This window comes from Morone saxatilis, unplaced genomic scaffold (assembly GCF_004916995.1).
Source record: "Morone saxatilis isolate NCDOM2014 unplaced genomic scaffold, NCSU_SB_2.0 Contig1, whole genome shotgun sequence".
In the NCBI taxonomy this organism is placed as follows: domain Eukaryota; kingdom Metazoa; phylum Chordata; class Actinopteri; family Moronidae; genus Morone; species Morone saxatilis.
Window position 1 is genome coordinate 3,516,517 of NW_023339651.1, and position 15,024 is coordinate 3,531,540.

At 40.8% G+C, this 15,024-nt stretch overlaps 1 protein-coding gene across 1 annotated transcript in view; it reads left to right on the forward strand.

Moving 5' to 3' along the window:
* Window positions 1–15,024, forward strand: part of LOC118325971 (thyroid hormone receptor alpha-B) — a 119,789-nt gene that overhangs the window by 43,038 nt on the left and 61,727 nt on the right. The window contains exon 3 of the mRNA XM_035658849.1: window positions 8,165–8,236. The gene's annotated coding sequence lies outside the window, so the exon portion shown is untranslated. The remainder of the gene's footprint in view (window positions 1–8,164; window positions 8,237–15,024) is intronic.

A 15,024-nucleotide genomic window follows, 5' to 3' on the forward strand; every position in this document is an offset into this window, starting at 1 on the left:
CCAAGCCGCAGCTGGACCCTCCTCAAAAGATGGGGAAGACCCATCTTGGAAAAACTGCAACAAAGAATGTTCTGTTCCTTACTCATACAAACCAGTGTAGTGCTGCTAATATTTAACAGCATGTCTGAAATGGCAAATTAAATCTAGAATGGCAGTGTATTATATAGCAAATTTTGTAGAATGGCATTTCAAAATGCTTAATAATGGTTGTGAATTACTCATAGTGTCTGTGTTGAAACATACACCATATGGATCAACAACACATGTAGGACTTTCATAGTAATGTCCTAATTATCTGTGGTATCCAATAACATGAAATCCCTGAAATTCCTGCAAAACTTCTTGTATTTAAAGAAACCCCAAATCTGTAAGATAAATTGCATTAACTTGTTTTAACCCAATATAAAATCAGTGCTATCAGCAGTAATAAAGGCACTTACATAAATCCAATTTCCAATGGTTTAACTAAAAATTACAAGCATTTCTTTAACAAAATACTTGGCAGGTGATTGAATGAAATATCTATCACTGTCCAAAATCAACCAATCAGATCAACTAACCATATAACGTAGTCACACTCTTACGAAGCCAGTCCAAAGGACACTGAGTGATAGATGCAAATATTGGAGGTATGTCTAATGTATCCAGAACAAAAACATGAAACGTAACATCTTTTCAAACTATGTATTTACAATCTCTCTCCATCTCATGGCCACAGACAGTGAATGATTCCTAGAGCTTATTTCTTTCCTCACCCTCTGTGTCCCTTTCTGTCTTTCTCAACACATATTTCATGCAAATATGGTGTTGAGGGCATGGAGCAAAGCTATTTGCAGCCTGACCCAACAGTAAATTTTCATTTTGACAAGCCCCGTTGCATTGTCGTCTCCCTGTTAGCCATGGCCTTCCCACTCCCCCTCCTCCTTCTGTCTCCTTGAACCGTCCACCGTGCAGCCCCTCATCAACGAGGCCTTGTGTCCCTCGGTCTTTCAGCCTCCGTGTTTGTCTATCTCCTTATTGCTAGCCCCCTCCTCATCTCTCTTTTGTCATCTTCTCTCTGAGTGCTGTGCATTTTATGACTGCCTGTACAGTGAACCCAGTCTTTCACCAGGACAAAACGACCGCCCTTGGAGTGACACCATGAACGTTCAGTTGCCCCCTCCGACCCCCCTTCCTTCCCTTCCTCAACCTGGAGAGATTGACACAGTTGGCCTGAATGCTATTTACTGTAGTTTGTGTGTGTGAGGGTTTTGGCGTGCACATCCGTGTTTGTGCGAATAAATGGTTTTATCCACTGTTACCCTCATGGCACATGGCCTGCGAATTGATTCCTGATGTTACAGGCTGCATCTAAATCATTATAGGCACAGTGAAAGAATGCATTCAAACCAAAAAACATTTTCTTGTTTTGAACTACATGAAACTGCTAAAATAGCATAACGGAAACATTTTGGCCCTAACTTACATCAATTCCAGATGGGCAGTACAGATTCCCTAAAAGAAGTGTTTACGTGTGTGTGCTGCTGTCATGCAATTCCCAGAATGTTGCGGTTCTACCATGATGATGCCTTTACTGACTCGCATTGCAGATAACATACACATGACATAGTGGGCTGTCACTGAAGGCAGCAGCTACCTTTCATTCCATAAAGTTGATGTAGGTGTCTCCCAGTTTGGTGAAAAAACAAGGTCCAGTTTGACATTAGTGCATATATTGTACAGAACTGTTAATCTTGTACAAAAGCCAGTTTGCTATTTACTACCCCCTAGGAATTTTTTATAGAAATTATTTTTTTAAAGAGAAGGTCAATAGTTTCAAGTAGTGTATATTCCTCCTATTATCAGTGGTCCAGTTATTATTATTATTTCAGTTTGAAATTAAGTTTCTTTGGCATCACAAATATGATGTTGGTAGGTTTATATACATTCAATTATTATTCCTCATTTATTATATGTATTATAATATATTTTATACATAATTTCCTCTTTTAGGTAACAGTAAAGCTCAGTTTAATCTGCAAATAATTCAAAGATTGCTATCAGCTCTGATATTTAAAGTATACTTGGGTTCATTAGTGGTGCACTGTGGCGCTTACAGTATTTGTGTTTTTTCCCCATTTTTCTCTTCTCTCATTTGATTCTGGAACTGGAAATTGTTGTGGTTAGAGTCTTTTTACATGCTGCAAAAGCAGCATGTCAGCAGCTTCAGTCCTGTGTCACTGTCTACACTGAAAACATTCAACCACACTACTGCTGTGGGCTTGGATGTTTTTCAGCCCAATGCAAAATAAATGTAGTTCAACATGCATAATACCCTCATACACATGCACATAGGCAAACTCCTCCTGACACAGATTGCACACCACTCTCTCAAAGCCAGAAAGGCATTTGTGAAACAGTAGACAATAATAACTTTTCTCTCTTATTGTCTGGCTTGCGCTTTCTTGCCAGACAAGTTTGTGATTCCTCAGGCTGCTGGCACTGATGAATTGTTTCACAATATTTTCTCATCGTGTCATTGGTATATGCGGGTTGGCTGTGTTCTGCCTTCTTCCAAAGACCAAAAGGAGCTTTGGTTGGTAGAGCTTATTTACTACTTATTTTGACTAAGTGAGGTTGGTCAAAGTTAAATGCAGTAGAAGCAGGAGATCGTGTGCAGGTACTAATGAGCTGGATTAGGATCCCACTAAGGAGTCCCAGTTTTCATGTGAACTCAGCAAAGCCATTGACAGGACATCTGCTTTATACCAAGCCACTACAGATTGGTTTTGAGCCCTTTCCCACAGAGAAGTCACAAGAATATCCATGATGCGGACTGGAATCTTGGCTGGAATTTCTGCTGAAGTTACACAAGTTCCCTCCACCCAACCTAGATAACCAGTTGATCAAAACCATTGCAATACATACTTCTCTTTTAACTTCTTCTGCTTTGACTTCACAAGGCAATCCCCCTTTAAAACATTGAGTTGTTAAGAAGCCTCACCTCAAAGTCTTTCTGGAGGCAGCTGGTGTGTCTAAAACTGCCTTGTTTTTGCCTGCATCGTCAGACGATCATCTCCCCGAAGGCAGAACAGCGAAGCAGGAACTGATTTTTCCCATCCGCCATCACTCATAGCCCTGACAGGCCAGTGAATTCCCCACACCCCTTCCAGCCTGTAGTTCAAAGCCTTACATTTGCCACCAGAGAGGGGGTGCAGTGGTGAACTTGGGGCCCACTGACAGAATTTACCCTCAAGATGTTTTCAGTTGAATGTCCTCTGAAGTGGGAGGATTTTTTCTGCTTCTGTTTTAGACATCCTCAAGTCCACTGTGGGTATTTTATGTGGTGAGATCATATTGGTGGTGCTTTCACTTTGGCATCTTTTAGACACTCGGAGGAAGTAAGAAGAAAGAAGAAGAAACACATATCCTACAAAACAACCCTTTCTTGCAGTGTGCATCAAAGGCACTTCTGTGGCAATGTAGAACTTCTAAGCTGGAACTTCTAAGGGTTGTAAGTGCGAAGCCTTTGCTGCAGTGTCAAGAAAAAGCACTGCCTTTTGCTTTGTACCCACTTATGATTGTCGTCATCGTTGGATTGAAAAATAGTAGGAAACAATATTCTCTGTTAATATTCTCCATAAATCTCTGACATACTTAAATGACAGTCCCATAACTTCCCTAAATGAGAGCTTGCGGTCAGATTGTTAAAACATCATAAACTGTATTTACAAGGCAGGTTTTACAGTCTCTCTGAAAATGTAAAGATGTGGTGGTGATTTCGGGACGTGGAGGGCCGGCTCAGTCAGATAGGTCAAACAGCCAGTCACTGTGAGCACAGGACTTAGCCTTTTGATCAATCTTATCAAAACCCCCAACTTCCAGTCTGTTAAGGCTAGTTTAGAACTATCAGATAATCAGATAATCAATCTCTTTTGGTTTTGCATTTTATTGGAACGAGGTCTCCATGTTTTTAAGTGCTACTAAATCAACATAAGCAAAGATTAGCAATGCATTATCTTGCATATTTTCTTAAATAAACCATAGATCAATATTCTCTTGTCTAAAAACATCTTCACTGTCTTTTCACCTTTGTATTTGTTTCCAGAGGTGTCATCTGCGGCACCTAAGATGCACTTTGCTATGCAATATTGATAATGAATCTTTGTGCATTAGCATGTGCAACCTCCCATCCTTGTGTTGTTTACTCGTAGCACCTGTGGTCGCTTTGTTAACAGGAAATAGGAAGTTGCCAATTTACATCTTGCTCTGCCATGACTTTATTGTTGATGCAACTGATGTAGCTGCCTCCTCAGACGTCTGACGTGACTTTTGGACAACACCTTTAAATGACTGTGTTTGATATATGTGTCAGATATATATTATTCAGTGCAAAGAAAAGAGCAATCCATCATGAAAGGTTTTGATCATATGTGCTGTATTACCCTTGCTACAGTTTAGTGATGGCCATACCTGTGGTTTAGACCAGCCTCATATGCTGTACAGTATTATTTGACATTGCACCAGGATCAGCTTAGATACACTATATAAGATAGCTATCCAGTCAGTGCAAATATAGCATAAGCATGTAATCACATGCCACACTAACGCTACTGAAATCCAACTTGACACAGGACCCCCATCAGCATGTGCAGAAGGCCAACAAAGTTTCGCACATACAGTACAGAACACACACACGAGACAACTGTATATTCATTTATAATTCTACAAGGCTAATGATCTTAGATCAGTCCTACACAATTTAGTATTCGACATCCATAAAGGTGGGTGAATTGAAACAGCAGAGGCTGAGATATCCTCACATTTATTTCTTAGCATGAGTCAGCTTTACAAACACTGGATCCTACATTTCTGCCTGTTAAATGCACTCATCTTTCAAACTTCATGCCCACAGTTATTAACGCAGGTTTTCTGTCAGATATTCTGCCAAAGGTCTTAAACCCATCTCATAATGACACCGGTGACATCACAGCGATATCACCAGGGTTATTTTTACTCCCCAATATTTATTTAGTTATTTTATCCCTATGTATCCCTTCATAGACACAAGAGTTTTTTCTTCTTATGTGTCAAATCGGTGGAGTTCCCCTTTAAATTCTACCTGTCAGCTGTTGACAGGCGGAATAGTTGTTACATTTTTGTAGGTCAGCCATTCTCCAACAATTCAATGTAAATACCAACAGGAGGATTCATATTCGGTTTTTGACAACCCAATGCTGGTTAACCACCTGTCAAATTCCTGCCTTGAAAACCAACACAGCATGGGGACCTAGAAATTCATTCTCCCACACAGTCTTTTTCCTCCCCTCTTTTCAGAACACTCAAATTATATCATTAGTTAGTTTTAGCTCCAGCAGGAGGGCATCATATGACTGCTTCTCCATTCAGGCTCCTTATTGTTTGCCCAGCTTTCTCGCAGTGAGCTACCTCTCTGCCTCTGCCCTGTCTTTTTTGCCCATGCAGGTCTGCTGGGGAAGAGCCCTCCAGCTAATTAGAGACTTGCCAGTGGAATTTCACTGCGACAAAGGGAGCTATTCATGTCGGCAGGATGGTGAAAAGGCCGCACTGGCAGCAGCGATAGCATTGCTTGGAGGGGTTAGCAAAATGAAGAGACTTGACTTCCAAAGACACCCAAGCTCTCAATTCAATGCACTACCCCCACAGCTCTTTGTTTCTGTTTTGCCATCTATCATCTTCTGTTGCTCTGCAGTGTGGATCGGGTAGATCTGAGTTGGCCCCTGTCACAGACCGTCGGCACAGGGGCTAAATCGTTGACCTCCCATCTTACCATGTTGTCCTCAGTGAGTTGATCTGGTGTCTGTGTGGCATGTGTGACCCATATTCCTTCAATGCACTTTTCATTCCAAACCGCCATACACTGCACAATCACAATCCATTTCACCGCCTCTCACTGTGAGTCCACTGCCACAGAGATCCTTTGTGTAAACTCAGTGTATAACCTTTAGCCTCATTTATTAGAGAAATTACTGATGTTGGACTTCTGTTGTATTTCCATCCATCAAACTAACCATCCGTCTACCCATCCATCTCACCATCCTTTCCTCTCCGCATCATTTCTGCAGGAAAACAGATTCTTTATGTTCAGACAGAGGGGAAACCCCCTCCATGTACAATGCAACCCACCCATGTCTTTGTCATCACATTTTCCATGCATGCTATAATGGATCAAATTCTCTCCGACAGCGTATGTAATTTTAAATCCCTGTATCAACATATGTGGTGATGTAGTGCATTTTCTGGATTATAAATTTAGAGACTTAATTGTGAACATTCATTCTTGACCGCAGTTGATAAAAAACAAAACTTCTGAAACTTCTTCAGCAGATGGAGTTTATTCCCAAAAGCTAGTGAGTGAATTAAAAAACTGTGGATAACATAAGCCGACGAATTAGCTGTTTTTGTAAAAAAAAACTAATGAATAAAATATGAGAAAATTCAAGATTCACTTGATGGCTTTTTCCAAAGCTTTCAACCATGACCAATGGTAGACCTCAGCACATGGGCTTTACTCAGAAAAAGTTAGTAAGGGGACCTTAAGTTGAGGACTTTTTTGTTTACAGTGTGTATAAAATAACCAGACAGGAAGGTCTGTTTTTGGATAAGCAAGAAAATTAAATTAATGATATATGTGAAAAGTCAGTTAATTTCTTCACATTGATGCAAAATCATCATCAACCAAAACTTGTTGATTTTTTAACAGCGCCTGCAATAGCCTAACATTGACAATTGATGAATTTATATCATCTCACAGTATATATGATGATTCCGTCCAACAATAGTGTTCACACATGTACATAGAACTGTGACATACATAACCAGCATGTATTAGATGCCAATATTACAGCAGGAGACATTGACACTTTGATCGACACTTCCTAATTTCACAACAAAAACACATCCACAAATAGGAAGTCAGACACACACACACATGCTTTGCCTCTAGCACTTCCTGTCCCATGGGACCGTGAAGACATTAACAGCTTCCTCTTTCCCTTCCTGTGTCAAAGCACTTTTAAGGTTAGGTGGTTTTCTTACCTTCATCTTTCTCAAATTTCTGGATATTTATATTTATATTTATATTTTCTCTTCATTCAGTCTCTCTTTTCCTCTTGTCATTTGTTTCTTTTTCATTCTCTCTAGCTCCTCTTTGTTGTGTAGGTATTTTTGTGGAATTTTGTGCAATTTCTATGGAGACAAAAGGCATAATGAATTGTAGCAGGGATGAATACACAGGTACAGCTACAATCACATTTTCCCTTTGTGGTTTATAGGAACTGCCAGATAGGAACTGACGTCAAAGTCAATGTAGCAGAACAACATATGGTGACCTATCTGCCGCTCAGTTGACCACTGCACTGAATCGCCGTGATTTTGAATAAAGCTGAACTTCAGACTTGAAATAAAATACTTCTGTTTTACCTTTTGTTGGCACCTCTAGTAGTGAACAATTATTGATATTGCTGTAATTTTGTTATGTCACTGTCAGAAAGAATGGAAATACGAACATTTCCTGGAATGCTGAACCACTTCTTTAACCATATGGAAATTTGGCAGTTCGCAGCATATAGCAGCTAGCTTAGCACACGAATGCTGCACCAACTTCTTCTCAGAGATGATGTCAAAGTTAGACTCTAAATGTAACAGACGTCACTGTCAGTCTCTAGTTCCAATGCTGATATTAAAACCAGTAATGCTAGCTGTAGGAGGATGATTCTGCACTTAATATAGCATGACTGTGACGCAGGCCCATAGATACGTGTTTGGCTTTCATGTGAGGTAAACAGGCAGGGCTTCTGAGGTCACAGTTACATTTTCACAGGAGAAGCGAGGGAAGAAATAAATGGAGAGGAGGAAGGAGAAAGGCTGTGAAAACAGGGAGGACAGACAGATAGGAACAGTTAAGGAAGGAGGGAACAGAAAGAGCTAACAGAAAAAAGACAGAAACAGAGAAAAGTAAGCATGAGGACAAAGCAGGGATCACAGGGAGGACGGTGGGTATGGTGGGTGTCCATGCCGGCCTTTGTACTGTATGGTCTTGTTTGTTTTCTATATGCTATATCCCTCCCTTCCTCCTCCCCTCCACCCGCCTCCCTCTTTCTCAGCTGCTCACCCACCCTAACAATCCTCTTTTCATTTCTTCCAGGGCGGAGACAACACAGACCACAGGAGGCCTAGGGAAATCATTAACCGCACACAAACACATACAATATGACTGGTAGGTTCTTCCCATCTCCCTCATGTGTTTTCTACATGTATGTTTATCATGTGTGTTTAAACATCACAGACTCAGCAAGCAGTTGCTTTGGAGTCGGTGCTGTTTGTACAATGATTCATTATCTGTATCTCTTGTACTGTCTTCATTCTCTAATTGTGCACAGCGATTTGTCACATTGTGCGCTCTCTACAGTCGCACTCACAGTTCTGTAGTTTATAACAAGGAAACTTCAGTGACACCCACTGATGAGTTGCCACAGGTATTACAAGGGGTGTGATTTCCACTGGATACAAGGATGTCATGTTACCCTCACTTTCCAAAATCTGATGTTGAAACCTTTAAAGTTTCAGTTTGATTTACACAGTAAAATCCCTTTAAACAGTGTTGTCTACAGTCCAGCTATCCCAGTTTAGATGAAGTAATCTCAAATTCATAAAAATCTCTCATCTGGGTCACCTTGAGTCATTACCGTGCACTCACAGGAATAATAAGCTTCTTCAGATAGAATGAGTGCTTTGTCAATTATTTATTTTTTTTACCTGTATTTTACCTGTCAGGCTTAATACACGTATTTTAATTTGGTTTTTTTTCAAGCATTTTATGCCTTTTGCAGAGAATTGACAATAGAGAAATAACAAGAAATCAGGGGGAATGACATCCCCGGCTGGACTTGGACCAAAGAGGCTACAGTCAATATTTTTACAACAGTGTATCTAATGAGGGTGTGAAAGAAATGTGACAACATGAAAGGAGAAGCTCGTAGCAATGATTCATCTGAATCTGCTACTCAACTCAGCTTTAGAGAGCTTTATAGTGATTTTCAACTCAATGTTTAGCTGTCCACTCTAACCGCTCTCTTGGTGTCATTTCCAGCCGGAGCAGGCAGCGATTTTCAGCAGAAAATCAATAGAAACCAATACACTACCTGCTCAGCACCAAACAGCACACAGATACAGTCAGTGACTAGCTGGTGAACATAGTGGAGCATTCAGCAGCTAAAGAGTCGTTTCCTCAGGAGATAGTGGATGCCAAAAAGAGAACTAAAAGAGAGTGAACATCAGACAGGTGGCGTCTGTGTTCGCCCTGTCAACTTGAGGGGTGATATGTCTTAAACTCTTTACATGATGACCTGGGAATCAGAAAGTGCAGGCAGAGCATTTAAGTAAGTAATACGTTTTCTTCATTTAGAAACTGTGTTTGAAGTAATTGGAATGCCAGAGGGAATGTATATAAACATATATACATTTTTAATCTACTGGTAAGCAGCTGAAGTAAAACTGATTCATTTCAGTATTCATGTTTTTGGTCTTGTAGTATTTCCTCATTCATCTAGTTCACATCATGAATATTTGACGTCATTGCGTCACACTTGTCATAATATCTTGCAAGGTTTTAATGGTTATTAATGACCAAACTGGCTATAAGTAAATGTTTTTTCTCTGAGGAACTCTTCAAGGCAGGAATTTGAAATAACCAAGACTTTTATTAAAATTCTGTTTCTATGACTCTGCAAAAGCATCTTCAGCAGTCAGCAGACTGTCCTCTCCTCTCCTTTCCTCCTCTCCTCTCCTCCTTCCCTCTCATCTCCTCTCCTCCTTTCCTCTCCTCTCTTCTCCTCTCCTCTCCTCTCTGCACAGCTGGAGAGAATGGGGAAGTGCATAATTGCGGTTTAATCCTGCACTAAGTCCCTGCAGCATTAGGGAAACAGCAGTGAGAGATAATGCATAGCAGCTCAGGCAGAGTGAGACAGAATAACCCCCAGAGTTGTTTGGACAGATGTTTGGTGAGAAAGGCTTTAACGGTAGAGAGCTCATACTGGACCAAAGGGGACTGGTGTCAGTCACAGGTTGAAGTGCTACTTGAGGGAACCGGACACAGGTGATACAAAAGTGATCGCTGCTGTTCCAGGATAATAGCACAGCTTTGAAGGTTTGAGTCTCACGCTGGAATTGATCCGTGTATCTCACTGTCCATCTACATATTGATAGTTTTATTCCTTTTCAAATAAAATGAGCATTTTCGTGTGGCAGCCCCCTCATGTGCAGCATGTGCACATTAGGTTTGGTTGTGTCCGTCTGTATTGCAGTGGGAGAAGAGGTTGTAAAGAAGTCACTTTTACTATTATAAGCATTTGACTGTGTCATAATTGGATATGATACTGTTGTAAATAATTGACATCCAGGGTGTTGACCCCTGACCCCAAGTAAGAAAGGTTAATGACCTAGTTTGACTAGACTTGACTAGAGTTAAGGTTGCTTTGAGCAGCCTAAAGATTGTTGTTGCACAGTCAAATATTTTGTATCGATATTGGCTAAAATAAATACTGTACTATAGTCCCGTACTTTCCCATATTTGCAGCCAGCAGTGTACACAATATTCAGGTAGTGCTCCTTAAGAAGCTCTGCAGCTTCTCGTTATTACAGCACCGACTGCCGCTTTCATCAGTTAAAATGACAAATGTTGCATTAACATTAATTCAGTGACAAACTTGATGGCAGGCCAAAAAAGCTGTTGTCTGGTTCAGACAACTCTCCTTTGCTCTCTGCAAGCCGGTGCATACCGAGACAAATCCCAGTGGGCCGCAGCATTAGTGGGCCATAAGAAAATCCATAAAGTTTTTACCGGCCAGCTCGGCCCTGTCTGGCTCTTCACCAGCCCTGTCTGTGTGGCTGTCAGCCGGGATGCGCACGCTGCGTCACTGTCAACACACACTTACGTCATAGGGTCCACAGTACCGTTGCAGCTGTAAAATGGCGATAAATATTTGGGGTTGCAATAAATACATTTACCCTCGTAGAGCCAAGTGCCCTCAATAACCCCCCAGGCCAAAGGCTAAATTTCTTTCCCAAGACACCCCAGACAGCAGCCTTCATGTCAATTTAAGGACCTTTCGAGCCACTTTCAAGCACAGCTTTTCTATCAGAGTGGCCCCATAGGACAGTATGTCCACGCTCTTTGGTTAGACGAAGGCCATGGAATATATGGCATTTCTCCACAGAAGGAGGAGATATTTCGTCAATGTGGAAAGAAAATCGTTAAGGAGGATATTTTAGAAGGTGTGTTTAGCTCCAGGAAGTGAGTCTTTCAGAGCGCGGATGGGGGTGGTGCAGACTTTAGACTCACACTTTTGGGTTCAGGGGTTGATGTGCATGTATGTGTGTGTGCAGGGGGAGGGGGGGTACTGTTTGCATATATGCAGCCGTGTGTCCATGTGAATGTGTGTCTGTTAGTGCTTGTGTGTGTCTTTAAGTAGGAGCCAGGCGGGGTGTTAGGCCGGGGCGCAGGCAGGCGAGGAGGTGGGATCAGTCTGCCATCAGTGGACTGGAGGCAAGCATTGTTAACACCTCATAAATCTCACCTGGTGCTACAGGACCACTGCTGACATAGCTGCTGCAGTGCACACTCACACACATGCATACACACACCTCATACACACATGTACAAACTGTGTAGCATGCTAATTTTTTTGTGGGTACATGCTGTATCCAGCCATGTGTATATATAGTATGTGTTACTGCACACACACACACACACACACACACAACCACACACACACACCACACACACACACACACACACACACAACACACAGGGTAAAGTCAGAGCCAGAGAGTCAGTCATGTCAGCAGCAGCAGTAAAACTGGAAAAACTGTAGTGATGTATAATCTGTCTGTATAATGTATCACATTTCATCCGTCCACTCTTTTGACATACACAAGAACAAAGTAAAGTTATTAATTATAATATATTATATATTATATGGCAGAACTGTAGATGCACTGAATCACAACCATTGAATTAATTTTGCAGCACAGTACCCCAAGTAAGACTAATCCGTCTTCCATTTGTCCTGGTCCTCATCACAATCCAGTGAATTTTACGTTAGTGCTTATTGATTTGGTTCTTTTGGTAACATTAGTTGTCACTCACTGTCCAGACTCAGGCTGTTTCTGTTTTTCAGTGTATTATTAGTGTATTGATTTATTATTGTATATTATATCTGTCAACTTCTTGTGACTCTAAGCCAGTTGGTGTAGCCTAAAACAGGAGTCTATTTTTTATAGTCCCATTGTGTTTTAGTGGTTTTGATTTGATGGACAGTGATGGAAATGTTTAGCTTTTTTGTGTATTAATTCTCTGTTATTGTAATGTTTAGAAATCCCTGCGATTTTAGTTATTTTTTTTGAGCTATTAAGAAAATCCTTCATCTGTAGACAAATGCCCTTTACTGTTTTGGTTGTGTAAGTTTCTGTATATACAGCCCAGGGGCTGTGCACAGCACTAAAACAACACATTAAAAAAAAAGAACTAAACTAAACTCTGCTTGTGGGAGATTGCTCTTCTTCACTATTGTGCTTTTTAATTTAATTTTATCTCCTCAGGTGTAAACACTTGTTAAAACACAGCAGGCAAGAATCCAGTGACGCGATATATGTATTAAATTTTAGGAAAAGTGTCATAGTATAGAGAACACACCACCATATGTATACAATCTGAATAACACAAGTTTACTTTTGCAACCAGACCATTGGGAATCTGCATTTGTATGTATTTGTCCCTGTAGCATCCAACATCATAGCCCTCACTTCACATTTTCAAAACTGTTATCTGGCTGTCTATCTATCTCTATTTCTATATATGTTTTTGAGAATCAATACAATATCACAAAACAGAATATTCTTACACCCCCACCTGGATAGGAATTTTGGAAACTTACTTTCTGTCTGAAAAGGGTCACACTGTGCACCTGTTCTGTCTTTTAAATCCAAGAAAATTGATGATGACTGATTTGCCACTCAGCACACAGTCACACACACACACAGACTTTAATGAGCGCAGAGCCAGGTTTACTGGAACTTGTTTTTGGAAAAAGTATGACAGGTAGGCTCCATTCAAGGTAAAATCTAATCTATATGCCTGAGGCATCCTGCGAACAGCCTAGCATTCTTCCAAATTAGCTCAACCAGCTCACCCCTGACATGGACTCTGTTTATTAACTAAAAAAGACATGACTCTCCTCACTATGTGTTGCCATTGTTTCTACAGTTTCTTCTACAGGTGTTTCCTATGTTTTTAAGAGGTGACCATTAATCATAATTAGTCTTTTGGATAATGTCACAGCAGCGGAAGACATTTACGTTCTTTTTCACACTCACCACAGAAGTGTTGAGGCACAGTAAATGTGTTATTGCCACTCTCCTCTCTGTCCTCTTTTTCACATGGCTGTGCAGAACACACACATGCCTGTGAAAGCCTGTGCAGTAAATGGCCACTGTATAACACATACCCCCCACAGACATATATAACTATAACTTAATAAATAATATTTTTTTTACTTACTGTAATACCGATTTAACCAGCTAACACTGACATTAGACTGACTCTACGCTAAACACAGAGGCCTTTTACGTTTGAAGGAGCTGGTTAAATCAGTAATATTGGATTCTTCTACAATAAGGAAGACAGTGATCTCAAATGCTCCTTAAATATATTACAGTTTCAGCTAATGTTTATTTCATTACTGATTAATCTGTCTGAAGATTTTTGCTTGATAAATGATAGAAACAGTTAATCGAGTATCACATTTTGCTCACTTGAATAATAGACTAATAGTTTTTTCCTAACTTTAGTGTGACTTAACACTCATAAAAACACTTCTAAATGGCTAATAAAAATAAAAATACAATACAATAACAATAAAAATGTTATGCCTTGCCAAAATTAACAATCAAACTTACACTCACACGGGTGGTGGGCACACACCCTTGAGAAACCCACCTAAACACAGACGGGGGGGGGGGGGGGGGGGGTTGTTTCCAACAGTAGCAGTGTGTACTGTCGTGTGTGTAAACCATCACTCCTCCAGCTTGTAGCTACCACAGAGAGATACAGATGGGATCTCGGCTTCATGAGTTTTTGCTGCTCTCTGTCAGACCATTATCAACTAAACTAACTAGCTGTGTGCTGCCAGCCTGTCCACAGCTCATTGATCACTGGCTCCCCCACTGCTCAGGGGCTATTTGCTAGCAGCTCAGAGGGAATGGTTTCCTGGCAAACAGAGTGGGTCCGGCAAAGGAAAGAGTGTGTTCTGTGTGGCCAACCTACATGCTCACTCACTGAAGTGAGCAACATTTTTTTCCTTACTCTGACAGGCTTTAGCTTAACGAGAGATCGAATACATTAGCCCAGAAAGTACACAGTGCCGACCCCGCAGCTGACCACCACACTTCCCTGCTGCTGCTGATGTTTTTGAGTGCGTGTGGTTATTTGCAGCTGTCATACACAAGTAAGTTTTGTGGTAGTTGAAGACCAGACTCATTTATTTTCCTGTGGCAGTTTGATTTGTATTTGTGGATGTCAGCATCCCCAGCCCCACCCCGCCCCGACTTTCACATGCTTTTTTTGGGTCTTTTTGCTTTCTATTTCAAGACCCGGTAAGCATTAATGAGCTGTTATGTTAGCCACTAACAGTGGTGCCTCAGCCACATCGCTGCTCTCCCTGGCACCATATCAACATATATACGGTAAATGCAGCCAGGCTCAAAGTCCAATGTTTTATGAGCTTGCTGGCTGCTTGCTGCAGTGCTATTACGTGCTGTACATTTATCTCTCAATACTTTCCAATTTCTGTACCCTGTCTGTGGTTCCTGTGGAGGAGATGTTCTAATAATGGGTCAAAGTTTATACAGTTTAACTTATATATTTAGTTGAACTTATCTTCTAATAAAATGTATGTGGGCCATGTAGTTTCTAAATGTAAATACTGTTTTTGTTGGGGACTATTTTCA